Genomic DNA, 21,186 nt, shown 5'->3' with positions numbered 1-21,186 from the left:
CCTGTACCCTCTTATAAAGAGCTCTCTTCTCCTCCTGCACCCCCTTATAAAGAGCCCTCTTCTCCTCCTGTACCCCCTTATAAAGAGCCCTCTTCTCCTCATGTTCCCTTTTATAAAGAGCCCTCTTCCCCTCCTGCACCCCCTTACAAAGAGCCCTCTTCTCCTCCTGTACCCCTTATAAAGAGCTCTCTTCTCCTCCTGCACCCCTTATAAAGAGCCCTCTTCTCCTCCTGCACCCCTTATAAAGAGTCCTCTCCTCCTCCTGCACCCCCTTTTAAAGAGCTCTCTTCTCCTCCTGCACCCCCTTATAATGAGCCCTCTTCTCCTCTTGCACCCCCTTATAAAGAGCCCTCTTCTCTTCCTGTACCCCATTATTAAGAGCTCTCTTCTCCTTCTGCACCCGATTATAAAGAGCTCTCTTCTCCTTCTGCACCTCCTTAGAAAGAGCTCTCTTCTCCTCCTGCATCCCCTTATAAAGAACTCTCTTCTCCTCATGTTCCCCTTTATAAAGAGCCATCTTCTCCTCCTGCACCCCCTTACAAAGAGCCCTCTTCTCCTCCTGTACCCCTTATAAAGAGCTCTCTTCTCCTCCTGCACCCCTTATAAAGAGCCCTCTTCTCCTCCTGCACCCCCTTATAATGAGCCCTCTTCTCCTCTTGCACCCCCTTATAAAGAGCCCTCTTCTCTTCCTGTACCCCATTATTAAGAGCTCTCTTCTCCTTCTGCACCCGATTATAAAGAGCTCTCTTCTCCTTCTGCACCTCCTTAGAAAGAGCTCTCTTCTCCTCCTGCATCCCCTTATAAAGAACTCTCTTCTCCTCCTGTACCCCCTTATAAAGAGCCCTCTTCTCCTCCTGCACCCCCTTATAAAGAGCCCTCTTCTCCTCCTGTACCCCCTTATAAAGAGCCCTCTTCTCCTCATGTTCCCCTTTATAAAGAGCCCTCTTCTCCTCCTGCACCCCCTTACAAAGAGCCCTCTTCTCCTCCTGTACCCCTTATAAAGAGCTCTCTTCTCCTCCTGCACCCCTTATAAAGAGCCCTCTTCTCCTCCTGCACCCCTTATAAAGAGTCCTCTTCTCCTCCTGCACCCCCTTTTAAAGAGCTCTCTTCTCCTCCTGCACCCCCTTATAATGAGCCCTCTTCTCCTCTTGCACCCCCTTATAAAGAGCCCTCTTCTCTTCCTGTACCCCATTATTAAGAGCTCTCTTCTCCTTCTGCACCCGATTATAAAGAGCTCTCTTCTCCTTCTGCACCTCCTTAGAAAGAGCTCTCTTCTCCTCCTGCATCCCCTTATAAAGAACTCTCTTCTCCTCCTGTACCCCCTTATAAAGAGCCCTCTTCTCCTCCTGCACCCCCTTATAAAGAGCCCTCTTCTCCTCCTGTACCCCCTTATAAAGAGCCCTCTTCTCCTCATGTTCCCCTTTATAAAGAGCCCTCTTCTCCTCCTGCACCCCCTTACAAAGAGCCCTCTTCTCCTCCTGTACCCCTTATAAAGAGCTCTCTTCTCCTCCTGCACCCCTTATAAAGAGCCCTCTTCTCCTCCTGCACCCCTTATAAAGAGTCCTCTTCTCCTCCTGCACCCCCTTTTAAAGAGCTCTCTTCTCCTCCTGCACCCCCTTATAATGAGCCCTCTTCTCCTCTTGCACCCCCTTATAAAGAGCCCTCTTCTCTTCCTGTACCCCATTATTAAGAGATCTCTTCTCCTTCTGCACCCGCTTATAAAGAGCTCTCTTCTCCTTCTGCACCTCCTTAGAAAGAGCTCTCTTCTCCTCCTGCACCCCCTTATAAAGAACTCTCTTCTCATCCTGTACCCCCTTATAAAGAGCCCTCTTCTTCTCCTGCACCCCCTTATAGAGTCCTCTTCACCTCCTGTACCCCCTTATGTGGAGCCCTCTTCTGCTCCTGCACCCCCTTATAAAGAGCTCTCTTCTCTTCCTGTACCCCCTTATAAAGAGCCCTCTTCTCCTCCTGCACCCCCTTATAAAGAGCCATCTTCTCCTCCTGTACCCTCTTATAAAGAGCCCTCTTCTCCTCTTGCACCCCTTATAAGGAGCCCTCTTCTCCTCCTCCACCCCTTATAAAGAGCTCTCTTCTCTTCCTGTACCCCCTTATAAAGAGCCCTCTTCTCCTCCTGTACTCCCTTATAAAGAGCCCTGTTCTCCTCCTTTACCCCTTATAAAGAGCTCACTTCTCCTCCTGTACCCCCTTATAAAGAGCCCTCTTCTCCTCCTGTACCCCTTATAAAGAGCTCTCTTCTCCTCCTGTACCCCCTTATAAAGTCATCCTGTCCTCCTGCACCCCCTTATTGAAGGAGTACTCCAGAATCTGAAAACGTATCCTCTATCCTAAGAATCTCCTGTCCGGGGCCCCGGCAGTCTGCAGAATGGGGGCACGTCGACTCCTGCACAAAGCGGGGACCGGCATGCCCCTCAGTACAACACTATGGGAGAGCAGGAGCGCTGCATTCACCAATCTGTTGCTCTGCCATAGCGCTGCATTGAGGGGGTGTGTCGGGCGCAACTTCATGCGGTAGTCGACACACGCACTTTGTGAGGACTGTCGGGTTCCGGTATGGGAGATCGGACCTGACCCTCCCCATGATCTGACACCTATCCCCTATCCTTAAGATAAAGGATCCGGAGTACTCCTTTAAGCCATCCTCTTCTACCTTGAAAACTCCTCCTGTCCTCCTATCCCCATTCATCAGACACTTGCTCTTCTGCTGTCCTTTCTCCCTGCCCCCTGACTCCTGCTTTCTTTTTCTGCCCTGGTCCACCTTCTGGTGCAGCTCTGGAGGGGCAGCCTCTTCTCCTCCTCCCGGGCACCGAGCAGCACAGGACTAATCATGCAGCCACGTGCGATGACATAATCATTACATAGTAACTGTACAGGGGCAGGGATTTGCGTCTATAGATTTGCAACCGTATCTCATCTTGTATTCATACTAGAAGTGCCCAACAGGGTCCTAGATTCTTCATGTATCCCAGGGGGCTGTATCTAATCTTGTATTCATACTAGAAGTGCCCAACGGGGTCCTAGATCCTTCATGTATCCCATGGGGCTGTATCTCATCTTGTATTCATACTAGAAGTGCCCAACAGGGTCCAAGATCCTTCATGTATCCCATGGGGCTGTATCTCATCTTGTATCCATACTAAAAGTGCCCAACAGGGTCCTAGATCCTTCATGTATCCCATGGGGCTGTAAATCATCTTGTATCCATACTAGAGGTGCCCAACAGGGTCCTAGATCCTTCATGTATCCCATGGGGCTGTATCTAATCTTGTATCCATACTAGAGGTGCCCAACAGGGTCCTAGATCCTTCATGTATCCCAGCTGTATCTCATCTTGTATCCATACTAGAGGTGCCCAACAGGGTCCTAGATCCTTCATGTATCCCAGCTGTATCTCATCTTGTATCCATACTAGAGGTGCCCATCAGGACCAGCCCTTGAGTGGAAATCTTAGGTGAGTTCCCACATTTGTTCCCAGGACTTGATCCCTGGGTTACATTGTCCAATATGTCCACCATTGAAGTAAGATGGGTCATCTCTAGAGATGAGCAAATCGAAGCAGACAAACCCAAATTCGTTACAAATTTCAGAATTTAATCGATTTGCAATGAATGCGAATATCGCCGCGATTCTATCGCGCTAATAGCTTTATTAAACTCCATTTTACAGCGGTCCAGGCTCCAAGACACCTAAAATGGCAGATCCACATGTCAGTACATGGGGCAGGGGATGCTGGTAAGGTGGGAAGGCAAGGCGGGAAGGGAGGTAGGCGGGCTGACCCTGAATCACATGCAGGATGCAGCCTATCAGCATTCATTGACCCCTGTGATGTCACAGCCCTATATAATCGGCAGCCATTTTGCGGCTTCTCATTTCATGCCATACACTGCCGAGATAGGATGGACTGTGTGTCTGTGTGTGTTACACAGAGACGCTGAATTGCTTATACCGCAGCGTTCCACCTCCAACTCCTAATTACATCAGCGTTGTGGACAGAGAGCAGTGCAGTGCTTTGCTTGTTCTCACTGAGAAGGATTTTGACACCAGCCATTAAATCAACGTTTTTAAATCAACTGGTTCCAGAAAGTTAAACAGATTAGTAAATTACTTCTATTAAAAAATATTAATCCTTCCAGTACTTTTTAGGGGCTGTATACTAAAGAGAAATCCAAAAAAGAAATGCATTTCCTCTGATGTCATGACCTCTGCTGTCCATTTTAAGAACTGTCCAGAGCAGGAGAAAATCCCCATAGGAAACAAATGCTGCTCTGGACAGTTCCTAAAATGGACAGCAGAGGTCAGCAGAGAGCAGTGTGGTCATCAGAGGAAATGCAATTCTTTTTTGGATTTCTCTTTAGAATACAGCCCCTAAAAAGTACTGGAAGGATTAAGATCTTTTAATAGAAGTAATTTACTAATCTGTTTAACTGTTTAACCAGTTGATTTTAAAAAAAAAAGTTTTCCACGGGAGTACCCCTTTAAGCTCCCAGTCACTTTATTCAGCATTATATCAGAGGGCAGATAGCTTTTCGTTGCCTCATACATATCAACAAGCTGCCTGAACTTCATGAACCGTATCACAGGAGGCAGGAAAGATTTTTCAGCGCAATTCTGTGTATTTTTTCCACAAGAAATCATCTGCTGCTTATACTAGTCTGTAGACGGTATAAAAACCAGTGCACACCATTCTTAATACTCCGGAACAGAGTGCAATTTAGGGTTTAATACACATTTTTCTTTTTTTTTGTGGTGCTGCACTGTTGGGTCCTGCTGCTGTGAAAAAATATGTTTTTTCAGCGGACTGTAGTGCATTTGTCTGCCCTCATACGTGCATAACACATGCCTACATCAAAGCAGCCTGCTATTCTGTATCTGTAACAAGTCTAGATACAGGGAAATCTCAGACTGACATTTAACTCTACCTTTCCTGATGATAAAATGTATACTGCACAATGGTTTCATTTACTTGATGCCTGCACATTTAATATGCTTAATCCCTTAAGGACCCTTGATGTACGCCTACGTCATGAAACCCTGGTACTAAAGGACCCATGACGTACCCATACGTCATGGAGAATTCCGGTCCCCACCGGGTGCCGGGTGTGGATCAGACCGGGATGCCTGCTAAAATCATTCAGCAGGCATCCCATGCAAACGCCCAGGGGGGTCATTAGACCCCCCCCCCCCATGTCGGCGATCGCGGCAAATCGCAAGTGAATTCACACTTGCGATTTGCGCAATTCCGGGTCATTAAGGGTCTATGGTGACCAGGTGACCCGGAATATAAGGGGGATGGCGGTTATCTAAGACATCCACGATCCCCCTGTAGCGATAGGAGTGAGGTGGCAGGGTTGCCACCCCTCCTATCCCTGCTATTGGTGGTCTAGACACGACTACCAATAGAAGATCGGGGGGGTTAACTTTAGCTTTCCCCATCCTGCCCACCGACAATAGGCGGGGCAGAACAGGGAAACGACGGCAATCGGCGCCGAAGATCCACTTACCGATCCGGGCGGGCATCGGAGGCAGCGGGTGACGGAGATCGGCGGGCGGCGATGTCGTGCGGCTGGATCCGACGGAAGCCAATGAGTTGCCTAGCAACATCTGGAGGGTACAGTTTGAGACCATTATACAGTGATCTCTAAACTGTATTCCTCCAGATCTTGCAAAACTACAACTCCTAGCATGTCCAAACAGCTGTTTGCTGTCTGGGCATGCTGGGATTTGTAGTTTTGCAACAGCTGGAGGACCACAGTTTGGAGATCACTTTGCAGTGTTCTCTAAAATTGTAGCCCTTCAGATGTTGCAAAACTGCAAATCCCATGCTGGGAGTTGTAGTTGCGTACCTCCAGCTATTGCATAACTACATCTCCCAGCATGCCCTTCGGCGATCACTAAATGCTGGGAGTTGTAGTTTTGCAACAGCTGGAGGGAAAATACTGAGTTAGGTAACAGAACCTAACTGAAGGTTTTCCATCCAGTGTGCCTCCAGCTGTTGCAAAAGTACAATTCCCAGCATGCACGGTCTGTCAGTACATGCTGTGAATATACAAGGTACAGGGCACATTCACACGGGCAGGTTTACAGTAAGTTTCCTGCTTCAAGTTTGGGCGGCGGCAAATTTATCGCCGCAGTGCAAACTCCTAGCGGGAAACTCACCGTAACCCGCCAGTGCGAATGTGCCCTAAAAACACTACTCTACACTACACTAACACATAATAAAGGGTAAAACACTACACTGTCCCCCCCAATAAAAATAAAAAACGTATTGTACGGCAGTGTTTCCAAAAGGGAGCCTCCAGCTGTTGCAAAACAACAACTCCCAGCATTTCTGGACAGCCACTGAGTGTCCAGGCATGCTGGGAATTTAGCAACAGCTGGAGGCACCCTGTTTGGGAATCGCGGGCGTAGAATACCCCTATGTCCACCCCTATACAATCCCTAATGTACTCCTCAAATGCGCATGTGCTCTCTCACTTCGGAGCCCTGTCGTATTTCAAGGAAACAGTTCGGGGCCACATATGGGGTATTTCCGTACTTGGGAGAAATTGCACTACCAATTTTGGGGCCTTTTTCTCCTTTTACCCCTTATGAAAAGGAAAAGTTGGGGTCTACACCAGCGTGTTAGTGTAAAAATAAAATAAAAAAATTTACACTAACATGCTGGTGTTGCCCCATACTTTTTATTTTCACAAGCAGTAAAAGGAAAAAAAGACCCCAAAATTTGTAACGCAATTTCTCCTGAGAATGAAAATACCCCATATGTGGCCGTAAAATGCTCTGCGGACGCACAACAAGACTCAGGAGTGAGAGCGCACCATGTACATTTGAAGCCTAAATTGGTGATTTGCACAGGGGTGGCTGATTTTACAGCGGTTCTGACTAGTGATGAGCGGCATAGGCCATATTCGAATTCGCGAATATTCGCGAATATATGGACGAATATACGTCATATATTCGCGAATATTCGCATATTCGTTATACCCTCGTTTTATTTTCGCGTATGCGAAAATTCACGTATGTGAAAATTAACAAATGTGGAAATTCGCATATGCGACAATTATCACATGCTAATTTTTCGCATATGCGAATTTTCGCACGCCAGTCTCACACAGTAGTATTAGGGCCTTCTTTACACCACACGAGCTGGAAGCAGAGAGGGGTGATCACTGTGATGTGTACTGTGAAGAAAAAAAAAAAAAAAAAAACGAATATTCGTAATTACGAATATATAGCGCTATATCCGCGAAATTCGCGAATTCGCGAATATGCGATATTCGCGAATAATATTCGAATTGCGAATATTCGCGAGCAACACTAGTTCTGACATAAACCCAAAAAAAAGAAATAACCACATGTGACCCCATTTTGGAACCTACACCCCTCATGTAATGTAATAAGGGGTACAGTGAGCATTTACACCCCACAGGTAAGGGAAAACTATCATTTTAGTGAAAAAAAATCATTTACACATCCAAAAGTCGTCAAACACCTGTGGGGTGTTAAGGCTCACTGGACCCCTTGTTACGTGCCTTGAGGGGTGTTGTTTCCAAAATAGTATGCCATGTGTTTGTTTGTTTTTTGCTGTTCAGGCACCATAGGGGCTTCCTAAATGTGACATGCCCCCCAAAAACTATTTCAGAAAAACTCACTCTCCTAAATCCCATTGTCGCTACTCTACTGCGCCCGCCGAACCATTGACACACATGTGAGGTATTTCCTTACTCGAGAGAAATTGGGTTACACATTTTAGCAAGATTTATTTCCTTTTACCCCTTGTAAAACTTCAATAACTGGGTCTACAAGAACATGCGAGTGTAAAAAATGAAGATTTGGAATTTTCTCCTTCAATTTGCTGCTATTCCTGTGAAACACCTAAAGGGTTAACACACTTAATGAATGCCATTTTGAATACTTTGAGGGGTGCCGTTTTTATAATGGGTCATTTGTGGGGTATTTCTAATATGAAGACCCTTCAAATCCACTTCAAAACTGAACTGGTCCCTGAAAAATTTCGATTTTGAAAATTTTGTGAACAATTGGAAAATTGCTGCTGAACTTTGAAGCCTCTGGTGTCTCCGAAAGTAAAAACTTGTAAACTTTATGATGCAAATATAAAGTAGACATATTGTATATGTGAATCAATGTATCATTTATTTGGAATATTCATTTTCCTTATAAGCAGAGAGCTTCAAAGTTAAAAAACAAAATGCTAAATTTCAATTTTTTCATCAAATTTTGGAATTTTTCCCCAAGAAATGATGCAAGCATCGACAAAATTTTACCACTAACATAAAGTAGAATTTGTCACGAAAAACAATCTCGGAATCAGAATGAAAGGTGAAAGCATCCCAGAGTTATTAATGTTTAAAGTGACAGTGGTCAGATGTGCAAAAAATGGCCGGGACCTACAGTGAAAATTGTCTGGGTCCTTAACCCCTTAACGACGCAGGACGTATATTTACGTCCTGCGCCGGCTCCCGCGATATGAAGCGGGATTGCGCCGCGATCCCGCATCATATCGCGTCGGTCCTGGCGCTCATCAACGGCCGGGACCCGCGGCTAATACCACACATCGCCGATCGCGGCGATGTGCGGTATTAACCCTTTAGAAGCGGCAGTCAAAGCTGACCGTCGCTTCTAAAGTGAAAGTGAAAGTGACCCGGCTGCTCAGTCGGGCTGTTCGGGACCGCCGCGGTGAAATCGCGGCGTCCCGAACAGCTGACCGGACACCGGGAGGGCCCTTACCTGCCTCCTCAGTGTCCGATCGGCGAATGACTGCTCCGTGCCTGAGATCCAGGCAGGAGCAATCAAGCGCCGATAACACTGATCACAGGCGTGTTAATACACGCCTGTGATCTGTGTAGAAGATCAGTGTGTGCAGTGTTATAGGTCCCTATGGGATAACAATGATCAGTGTGTGCAGTGTTATAGGTCCCTATTGGATAACAATGATCAGTGTGTGCAGTGTTATAGGTCCCTATGGGATAACAATGATCAGTGTGTGCAGTGTTATAGGTCCCTATGGGATAACAATGATCAGTATGAGATCAGTGTGTGCAGTGTTATAGTCTCCTATGGGATAATAATGATCAGTATAAGAGATCAGTGTGTGCAGTGTTATAGGTCTCTATGGGATAATAATGATCAGTATAAGAGATCAGTGTGTGCAGTGTTATAGGTCCCTATGGGATAATAATGATCAGTATAAGAGATCAGTGTGTGCAGTGTTATAGTCTCCTATGGGATAATAATGATCAGTATAAGAGATCAGTGTGTGCAGTGTTATAGGTCTCTATGGGATAATAATGATCAGTATAAGAGATCAGTGTGTGCAGTGTTATAGTCTCCTATGGGATAACAATGATCTGTATAAGAGATCAGTGTGTGCAGTGTTATAGGTCCCTATGGGACCTATAACACTGCAAAAAAAAATTAAAAAAAAAGTGTTAATAAAGGTCATTTAACCCCTTCCCTAATAAAAGTTTGAATCACCCCCCTTTTCCCAGAAAAAAATAAAACAGTGTAAAAAATTATAAAAAGAAACATATGTGGTATCACCGCGTGCGTAAATGTCCGAACTATAAAAATATATCATTAATTAAACCGCACGGTCAATGGCGTACGCACAAAAAAATTCCAAAGTCCAAAAAAGCGTATTTTGGTCACTTTTTATACCATTAAAAAATGAATAAAAAGTGATCAAAAAGTCCGATCAAAACAAAAATCATACGGATAAAAACTTCAGATCACAGCGCAAAAAATGAGCCCTCATACCGCCCCGTACGTGAAAAAATAAAAAAGATATTGGGGTCAGAAGATGACATTTTTAAACGTATAAATTTTCCTGTATGTAGTTATGATATTTTCCAGAAGTGCGACAAAATCACCTATATAAGTCGGGAATCATTATAACCGTATGGACCTACAGAATAATGATAAGGTGTAATTTTTACCGAAATATGCACTGCGTAGAAACGGAAGCCTCCAAAAGTTACAAAATGGCATTTTTTCTTCGATTTTGTCGCACAATGATTTTTTTTCCATTTCGCCGTGCATTTTTGGGTAAAATGACTAATGTCACTGCAAAGTAGAATTGGCGACACAAAAAATAAGCCATAATATGGATTTTTAGGTGGAAAATTAAAAGGGTTATGATTTTTAAAAGGTAAGGAGGAAAAAACGAAAGTGCAAAAACGGAAAAACCCTGAGTCCTTAACCTCCTGAGCGGTAATCCCGAGCGTGACTCGGGGTTAATTTTCCCTGCCAGGATTGGTAACCCCGAGTCACGCTCGGGGTAGAATTACAGAGTTCCCGGCCGGGCTGCACGATATATCGCAAAAGCAATGCGATATAGCGATGTGGCCCCCGGGAAAACATGCGATTATCTGCTCTGGTAGACTCCCGTTGCGGGGGCCGGCCAGAGCAGGTAAAGAAAAATACTAAAAGTCAGTGTTTCCCTACCAGGGGGCCTCCAGCTGTTGCAAAACTACAACTCTCAGCATTCCCGAACAGCCAAAGGCTGTCCGGGCATGCTGGGAGTAGTAGTTTCACAACAGCTGGAGGCCCCCTGGTAGAAAAACACAGAGCTAAGTGTAAAAGGAAGAAGTAGTAAAATAAAAAAACCTTTTGCTCACCTAGTCCCGGTCCCTGCAGATGCCGTTCCCCTCCGTGCGGTCCGGGGTGTCCTCTCTTCACTATTCATCTTCTAGGACCTTTCACTTTTCAGCCAATCACAGGCCGCAGTGGTGTAAAGCCTGTGATTGGCTGAAGGGGAAAGGGCTTGTTCTGCAGGAAATACACTAGGTTTGAAATCTGCCGGCAATCCTAGTGTATACTGCTGCAGGACAAGGTGACAAGGGGGGGGGGAGGGAAAAGGTGACAAAGGGGGGAATGTGACAGGGGGGGAATGTGACAGGGGGGGAATGTGACAAGGGGGGAATGTGTCAGGGGGGGAATGTGACAGGGGGGGAATGTGACAAAGGGGGAATGTGACAGGGGGGGGAATGTGACAGGGGGGGAATGTGACAAGGGGGGAATGTGTCAGGGGGGGGAATGTGACAGGGGGGGAATGTGACAAGGGGGGGAATGTGACAAGGGGGGGGGGAATGTGACATGGGGGGGAATGTGTCAGGGGGGGGAATGTGACAAGGGGGGGGGAATGTGACATGGGGGGGAATGTGACAGGGGGGGGAATGTGACAAGGGGGGGGGGAATGTGACATGGGGGGGAATGTGACAGGGGGGGAATGTGACAGGGGGGGAATGTGACAAGGGGGGAATGTGTCAGGGGGGGGAATGTGTCAGGGGGGGAATGTGACAGGGGGGGAATGTGACAAGGGGGGGGAATGTGACATGGGGGGGAATGTGTCAGGGGGGGGAATGTGACAGGGGGGGAATGTGACAAGGGGGGAATGTGTCAGGGGGGAATGTGACAGGGGGGGAATGTGACAAGGGGGGGGGAATGTGACATGGGGGGGAATGTGTCAGGGGGGGGAATGTGACAGGGGGGGAATGTGACAAGGGGGGGAATGTGTCAGGGGGGGAATGTGACAGGGGGAGAATGTGACAAGGGGGGGAATGTGACAGAGGGGGAATGTGACAAGGGGGGGGGGAATGTGACAAGGGGGGGAAAGTGTCAGGGGGGGGGGGAGAATGTGACAAGGGGGGGAATGTGACAGGGGGGGGAATGTGACAAGGGGGGGGGGAATGTGACAAGGGGGGGAATGTGTCAGGGGGGGGGGGAATGTGACAGGGGGGGAATGTGACAAGGGGGGAATGTGACAAGGGGGGGAATGTGACAAGGGGGGAATGTGACAAGGAGGGGGGAGAATGTGACAAGGAGGGGGGAGAATGTGACAAGGAGGGGGGAGAATGTGACAAGGGAGGGGGAATGTGACAGGGGAGATGTGAAATGGGCGGAGGGAGATGTGAAATTCAGTTAAAAAAATTGTACCGCTTTTGGTACAAATTTCCAGACAGAATCATACCGCCAGGGAAGTTAAGGGGTTAAGGGGTTAAAATGTTATTGCAAAAATGTAGCACAAACTGTGATAATGTTAACGGTGATATTGGGCAGGTAATAGAGGATTTGCCTAAATTTTCTCTGCACCCTGATTTTGCAATAATTAATAAAAACATCACCAATAGGATACTAAAATTGGAGACTGAGTTTATAGAGAAAAAGGTCATCAAACTTAAAGGGAACCAATCATCAGATTTTACCCTATATAACTCTTGGCAAAGCGTTATATAGGGTAACTGTTACGCCTAGCGCTCCGGGTCCCCGCTCCTCCCCGGAGCGCGTACGGCGTCTCTCTCTCCGCAGCGCCCCGGTCGGTCCCGCTGACCGGGAGCGCTGCACTGTCATGGCCGTCGGGGATGCGATTCGCACAGCGGGACGCGCCCGCTCGCGAATCGCATCCCAGGTCACTTACCCGTTCCCGTCCCCTGCTGTCATGTGCTGGCGTGCGCGGCTCCGCTCTCTAGGGCGCGCGCGCGCCAGCTCCCTGAGACTTAAAGGGCCAGTGCACCAATGATTGGTGCCTGGCCCAATTAGCTTAATTGGCTTCCACCTGCTCCCTGGCTATATCTGATCTCCTCCCTTGCACTCCCTTGCCGGATCTTGTTGCCTTGTGCCAGTGAAAGCGTTTTGTGTGTCCAAAGCCTGTGTACCAGAACTTCTGCTATCCACCCTGACTACGAACCTTGCCGCCTGCCCCCGACCTTCTGCTACGTCCGACCTTGCTTCTGTCTACTCCCTTGTACCGCGCCTATCTTCAGCAGTCAGAGAGGTTGAGCCGTTGCTAGTGGATACGACCTGGTCACTACCGCCGCAGCAAGACCATCCCGCTTTGCGGCGGGCTCTGGTGAAAACCAGTAGTGACTTAGAACCGGTCCACTAGCACGGTCCTCGCCAATCCCTCTCTGGCACAGAGGATCCACCTCCTGCCAGCCGGCATCGTGACAGTAGATCCGGCCATGGATCCCGCTGAGGTCCCTCTGCCTTATATCTCTGATATCACCACGGTGGTCGCCCAGCAATCCCGACAGATCGCCCATCTAACCCACCAGCTGTCGGAAGTGTCCACCATGGTGCAGCAACTTCAGTCGCAACTTCTGCCTCTGCTACAGCAGCAACCATCTCCTCCGCCAGCTCCTGCACCTCCTCCGCAGCGAGTGGCCACTCCTAGCCTCCGCCTGTCCTTGCCGGACAAATTTAATGGGGACTCTAAGTTTTGCCGTGGCTTTCTTTCGCAATGTTCCCTGCACTTGGAGATGATGTCGGACCAGTTTCCTACTGAAAGGTCTAAGGTGGCTTTCGTAGTCAGCCTTCTGTCTGGAAAAGCCCTGTCATGGGCCACACCGCTCTGGGACCGCAATGACCCCGTCACTGCCTCTGTACACTCCTTCTTCTCGGAAATTCGAAGTGTCTTTGAGGAACCTGCCCGAGCCTCTTCTGCTGAGACTGCCCTGCTGAACCTGGTCCAGGGTAATTCTTCCGTTGGCGAGTACGCCATACAATTCCGTACTCTTGCTTCTGAACTATCCTGGAATAATGAGGCCCTCTGCGCGACCTTTAAAAAAGGCCTATCCAGCAACATTAAAGATGTTCTGGCCGCACGAGAAACTCCTGCTAACCTGCATGAACTCATTCATCTAGCCACTCGCATTGACATGCGTTTTTCTGAGAGGCATCAAGAGCTCCGCCAGGAAAAAGACTTAGATCTCTGGACACCTCTCCCACAGTATCCTTTGCAATCTGCGCCTAGGCCTCCCGCCGAGGAGGCCATGCAAGTGGATCGGTCTCGCCTGACCCTGGAAGAGAGGAATCGCCGTAAGGAAGAGAATCTTTGTCTGTACTGTGCCAGTACCGAACATTTTTTGGTGGATTGCCCTATCCGTCCTCCACGTCTGGGAAACGCACGCTCGCACCCAGCTCTCGTGGGTGTGGCGTCTCTTGATGCTAAGTCGGCTTCTCCACGTCTCACGGTGCCTGTACGGATTTCTCCCTCAGCCAGCTCTTCCCTCTCAACCGTGGCCTGCCTGGACTCTGGTGCCTCTGGGAATTTTATTCGGGAGTCCTTGGTGAATAAATTCCGCATCCCGGTGACCCGTTTCGTCAAGCCACTCCACATTTCCGCGGTCAACGGAGCCAGGTTGGATTGCACCGTGCGTTACCGCACGGAGCCCCTCCTAATGTGCATCGGAACTCATCACGAAAAAATTTAGTTTTTGGTCCTCTCCAATTGCACTTCCGAAATTCTCCTTGGACTACCCTGGCTTCAACACCATTCCCCAACCCTGGATTGGTCCACAGGGGAGATCAAGAGCTGGGGTACCTCTTGCTTCAAGGACTGCCTTAAACCGGTTCCCAGTACTCCCTGCCGTGACCCTGTGGTTCCCCCTGTATCCGGTCTCCCTAAGGTCTTTATGGACTCTGCCTGCCATAAGAAGTGCCTCTCCCCCCCTCCCAGTCCAGTCAGGCAAGCCTCGGTGCCTCCTCATGGCCCTCGTCCTGGTGTCACACTGCCCCATGCCAGGCCTCGCCCTCTGCCCTCCCTCCCCATTCCCACTCCTGCTGTACTGCCTGCCGTTGAGGAATCCCTCCATCCTTTCCCAGTGTCCTCATCCCAGGGGAGGCAGTTACCGGACAAAGAGAAGGGGAGACCTAAGGGGGGGGGTACTGTTACGCCTAGCGCTCCGGGTCCCCGCTCCTCCCCGGAGCGCGTACGGCGTCTCTCTCTCCGCAGCGCCCCGGTCGGTCCCGCTGACCGGGAGCGCTGCACTGTCATGGCCGTCGGGGATGCGATTCGCACAGCGGGACGCGCCTGCTCGCGAATCGCATCCCAGGTCACTTACCCGTTCCCGTCCCCTGCTGTCATGTGCTGGCGCGCGCGGCTCCGCTCTCTAGGGCACGCGCGCGCCAGCTCCCTGAGACTTAAAGGGCCAGTGCACCAATGATTGGTGCCTGGCCCAATTAGCTTAATTGGCTTCCACCTGCTCCCTGGCTATATCTGATCTCCTCCCTTGCACTCCCTTGCCGGATCTTGTTGCCTTGTGCCAGTGAAAGCGTTTTGTGTGTCCAAAGCCTGTGTACCAGAACTTCTGCTATCCACCCTGACTACGAACCTTGCCGCCTGCCCCCGACCTTCTGCTACGTCCGACCTTGCTTCTGTCTACTCCCTTGTACCGCGCCTATCTTCAGCAGTCAGAGAGGTTGAGCCGTTGCTAGTGGATACGACCTGGTCACTACCGCCGCAGCAAGACCATCCCGCTTTGCGGCGGGCTCTGGTGAAAACCAGTAGTGACTTAGAACCGGTCCACTAGCACGGTCCTCGCCAATCCCTCTCTGGCACAGAGGATCCACCTCCTGCCAGCCGGCATCGTGACAGTAACATTGTTGTCCTCACCATCCCCGGGGGACGCTCCTGCCCCCAGAGATGGTGAAGATATGAAGTTATAAACTAGTCACCGCCGCTGCCGTAAGTAGTCACCTGGGCGGGGAGCTCCACTCACCTACTCCTGTTCTTCGCCGGCAGCGATGCCCCCTCCGCTTGATTGATGGGCCGCGTCATTGTTCCGCTCACTGAACAGATGGAGCAGAGTGATGACGCTGCCCATCAATCAAGCGGAGGGGGCGTCGCTGCCGGCAGAAGAACGGGAGTAGGTGAGTGGAGCTCCCCGCCCAGGTGACTACTTACGGCGGCGGAGGTGACTGGTTTATAACTTCATATCTTCACCATCTCTGGGGGCAGGAGCGTCCCCCGGGAATGGGGAAAATAAAGATTTGACCCTATATAACGCTTTGCCAAGCGTTATATAGGTAAAATCTGATGATTGGTTCCCTTTAACAGGGACAGATTGGATTATAAAAGAGGAAATCCCTGGCTATGGAAAAATACTCCTAAAAACATCAGCCAGGATGATGTGGGAGGAACAGATGTCCCCAATTCAAAAGAAAGAACTGAAAATAACCCATCCAAACAAAACACAACAAATGTAGCACTAATAAACAAGAATATAAGAGGACCCCACAATATAACCACAGGTACCGGACCAAACCAGTGGGTCCCTATTAGTGTTGAGCGGCATAGGCCATATTCGAATTCAAGATATTTCGTGAATACATTGACGAATATTCGTCATATATTCGCTAAATTCGCACATTCGTAATATTCACGTTTTCTTTGCGCATACGCGAAAATTCACGTATGGGAAAATTAGCATATGCAAACAATTAGCAATTAGCATATGCAAATATTTGCATATGCGGAAATTAGCATATGCAAATCTTCGCATATGCGAAAATTCGCACGCCAGTCTCACACAGTAGTATTACAGCCTTCTTTACACCACACAAGCTTGAAGCAGAGGGATGATCACTGGGATGTGTACTGTGAAAAAAAAACACACAAAAAAAACGAATATTCGTAACGACGAATATAAAGTGCTATATTCGTGAATATTCACGAATTCACGAATATGCGATATTCACGAATAAAATTCGCCTTGCGAATATTCGCGAGCAACACTAGTCCCTATGAGGAATCCTCCTCATTCAGAAATCCCAATGTTATGCACAACATTAATCATAATAATAGCCATAGCAAACAGCTCATAAATTCAGAATATAAAAAGCAAAATGGATCAAGCAAGGATCACCCTGGAACGTTTTCACATACACCAGGATTGGATCATAACAATAAGAATACAAAACATCATGAGCGGACACCCTCCCAAATGAATAAGACAGTATCATCTACTAGGACCTTGGGACCACCTAATCCCTCCACTGGAGCAGTACAGTGGTCCCTCAACATATGATGGTAATCCGTTCCAAATAGACCATCGTTTGTTGGAACCATCGTATGTTGAGGGATTCGTGCAATGTAAAGTATAGGATAGTGGTCTACAACCTGCGGACCTCCAGATGTTGCAAAACTACAACACCCAGGAGTTGTAACAACTGGGAGTTGTAGTTTTGCAACATCTAGAGGTCTTCAGTTTGAAGACCACTGGTAGAGGAAGTTGGACTCACGTGTCCCCGCCGCTCCGGACCGTCACCGCTCGTCACTGCTGCCCGGGATGTCGCCTTCCATCGCTGTCGCCGCATCCCCGGGGTGTCCCCCGACGCTCCAGCAAGGCCTCTGCTTCCCCGGCATCCTCGCTCTCCGTTGCCGCCATCACGTCGCTGCGCATGCCGCTCCTATTGGATGACGGGACGGCGTGTGCAGACAAACTTGTTAAGACCCAATTGGAACAATTCACAAATAAAAAACAAAAAGGTCCACGCCCTAACCTATCAAGGAAACAAAAAATGGCACTAGAAGAACAGCAGAACAAACATGAACTGGTGGAGGTGGTCTTGTAATTATGGACTACCAATACTATGAAGATGAGGCTACTAACATCCTCTTGGATATTCCATTTTATAAACTGATTAGAGGAGACCCCCTTTCCAGAAAGCATAAAGACACTTAAAGGGGTACTCCGGCGCTTAGACATCTTATCTCCTACTCAGTGGCGGGACCCCCCGTGATCTTGCACACCGCACCCCGTTAAAATCAGTCCCCGGAGCGTGTCCACTCTGGATCTGATTACTGTCTATCACGGGGCCGAAGCATTGCGATGTCATAGCTCCGCCCCGTGTGATGACAGCTGTCACACCCCTCCCATAGGCTTGCATTGAGAGGGCGGAGTGTGACGTCACACGGGGGCGGAGCTGTAACGTCATTATGCCCCGTGCCCGTGATCGACAGTAATCAGCCCCGGGGCAAACACGCTCCAGGGAATGATTCTAACGGGGTGATGCGTGCAAGATCACGGGGGTCCCCAGCGGTAGGACCCCCATGACCAGGCATCTTATCCCCTATCCTTTGGATAGGGGATAAGTTGTCTAAGCGCCAGAGTACCCCTTTAATGATCTCATTAATAGTGCCGTGTAGGCTCAGATCTTAAATAAAGATGAACAAAAAATTTCTTATCCCCTCTTTCCCTGGGAAACCTTACTTTTATCTTATTCCGAAAATTCACAAGTCCCTTACACATCCCCCAGGGAGACCTATTATTTCAAGTGTCAACTCGGCAACATCAAACTTGGCGCACTACATAGATCTCTGTCTACAGGAATATGTAGTGAAATTGCCAAGCTACCTGCGAGATTCCACTCAACTGATCCAACTGTTGATGAATATTCCTTGGACTCCGGGTCTAAAACTTATCACCTGTGATGTCACATCTCTCTACACCAACATGGCCCACAAGTTGGGTTTAACCCCTTAAGGACCCAGGGTTTTTCCGTTTTTGCATTTTCGTTTTTTCCTCCTTACCTTTAAAAATGCATAACTAAAAATTTCTATTTTGCACCTAAAAATCCATATTATGGCTTATTTTTTGCGCCACCAATTCTACTTTGTAATGACGTCAGTCATTTTATCCAAAAATCTACGGTGAAACGGAAAAAAAAAATCATTGTGCGACAAAATTGAAAATAAAACACCATTTTGTAAATTTTGGGGGCTTCCGTTTCTACACAATAAATTTGTCAATAAAAATGACACCTTCTCTTTATTCTCTAGGTCCATACGATTAAAATGATTCCCTACTTATATAGGTGATTTTGTCATACTTCTGTAAAAATCATAACTACATGCAGGAAAATTTCTACGTTTAAATGTTTTTTTTGCATTGATAGGACTTATTTTTATTCATTTTTTCATGATATGGACTTTTGAATTTTTTTGCACGTATGCCATTGACCGTGCGGTTTAATTAACAATATATTTTTATAATTTTTATTAGAGAAGGGGTTAAATTATCTTTATTCACTTTTTTTTTCCACTTTTTTTTTTGCAACGTTATAGCTCCCATAGGGACCTATAACACTGCACACACTGATCTTTTACCTTGACCATTGTTATCCCATAGGAGACTATAACACTGTACACACTGATCTTTTACATTGACCATTGTTATCCCATAGGAGACTATAACACTGCACACACTGATCTTTTACATTGACCACTGGTTTCTCATAGGAAACCACTGATCGGTGATTCTGCCACATGACTGCTCATGCCTGGATCTCAGGCACTGAGCAGTCAATTGGCGATCGGACAGCATGAAGGCAGGTAGGGAACCTTCGGCTGTCATGTAAGCTGTTCGGGATGCTGCGATTTCACCGTGCGCACCGGAACAGCTCCCTGGGATGTAAAGATATATTGTTAAACAGCTGTCACGCCCCCTCCCATAGGCTTGCATTGAGGGGGCGGAGCGTGATGTCACATGGGGGGGGGGAGCCGTGACATCACAATACTCCGGCCCCGTGATCGGCAGTCATCAGCTGACAGCTCTCACGCCCCCTCCCATAGGCTTGCATTGAGGGGGCAGAGAATGACATCACATGGGGAGGAGCTGTGACGTCACAACGCTCCGTCCCCGTGATCGCCAGTAATCAGACCTGGAGAGAACACGCTCCGAGGACTGATTCTACGGGGTGGGACTCCCGCGATCAAGAATCTTATCCCCTATCCTTTGTATAGGGGATAAGATGTCTTAGCGCCGGAGTACCCCTTCAAGGGTTCAAATTACTATCCCGTATGGGACTAGAGTAAATAGACCCGACACACAAATTACTACATCGTGACCATACTACAATACTTAAACACTACCTTTCATCCGACAAAACTAAATAATCTGGACCAGGATCTACATCTAAGATAATTTATAGGTGGCCATTCTATAACCAAAATGCTGTCCTTCATCCGACGAAAATAATGCGGATCAAGATTTACATCTAATCTAACCGAATAATATATATAGATGCCCGCAGAACAATATGCGCATACATGGCGCTAATTAAACAACAAAATCCATCAGACAGATCGCTGTCATTAAAGGGGTACTCCGCCTCTAGACATCTTATCCCCTATCCAAAGGATAGGGGATAAGATGTCAGATCGCGGGGGTCCCGCCGCTGGGGACCCCCGGGATCTCGGCTGCAGCACCCTCCTGTTGCGGCTTCCGGGAGTGCTGGAGGCTCTCATCCTAACGCCTCACGTCCACGGTGACGGGAGATCGTGACGTCACGACTCCATCCCCGTGGAGGGGGCGTGATGGCTGTCACGCCCCCTCCCATAGACTTGCATTGAGGGGCGGGACGTGACGTCACATGGGGGCGGAGTCGTGACGTCACGATCTTACGTCACCGTGGTCGGGAGCTGAAGCCTCCAGTGTTTCTGAAAGCTGCAACAGGTGGGTGCTGCAGCTGAGATCCCGGTGGTCCCCAGCGGCAGGACCCCCGCGATCTGACATCTTATCCCCTATCCTTTGAATAGGGGATAAGATGTCTAGGGGCGGAGTACCCCTTTAATTTTTTCATCCATCTCTAACAGTAAACCTTGAACCAGTTATTAGCTTTGGGAATATATTCATCTGGAAGCGCGATGTCTGCGCTAATGCTAACATCAAGAATCAAGTTACAGCTGGCTCCCGTCCACTATCAACATCACTGTGACAGGAGACATGGGTCAAAGGGTTCATTCATTTGCTTCTGTCATCCGTGCGCACGGGCAGCTTGCCTGCAGAGCTTACGGCCACAATGTAACATATACCGTAGTAAGACTACTAAACGATGATTGACAGGCAATGACTGCGGAACAGCGCTCCTCAGAATTTTAGCTTCTGAACTTTGCTCTAACCGCTTGGTTTTATAATCATTTTAACTTTTATCTCCTAGCTTTCTAGGTGCACAACTGTCTTTTATTTAGGATAGTCATTAATCTCATTAGAACTTTTAATGAATGTTTTACAACTGTTACGTGACACAGGATATCGTAAAACTGCCATGTTTGAACACCTTTTAGTGAAGCCAGAGTTTGGGTGTACTTGTTCCCGGGCAAATTCCCAGCCCGTGCAATCGCTAGAGCATCCGCTTATATGTGTGTCCGTACCACTTTGAAATATGCACATCTTGATAAAGAGCTCGGTCCGAGCTAGAAACGCGTTGAAAGTGCTTTTTGGTCAAACCTTTTGTGTCTACCTTGATGGAATAAACCAAACCTTTTATTGGGAGAAGCGCCTGTTTTTGGAGAAATTCTTTTTTTTTTTTTGCTACCAAGTTCTACTATAGATACTGGGAAAGTCCAGGCAAAAGTAATCACTGGCTGGT

Source organism: Hyla sarda, chromosome 4 (genome assembly GCF_029499605.1).
Source record: "Hyla sarda isolate aHylSar1 chromosome 4, aHylSar1.hap1, whole genome shotgun sequence".
Lineage (NCBI taxonomy): Eukaryota > Metazoa > Chordata > Amphibia > Anura > Hylidae > Hyla > Hyla sarda.
The sequence above is the reverse complement of the archived record's forward strand: the minus strand, read 5'-3'. Positions refer to the sequence as shown.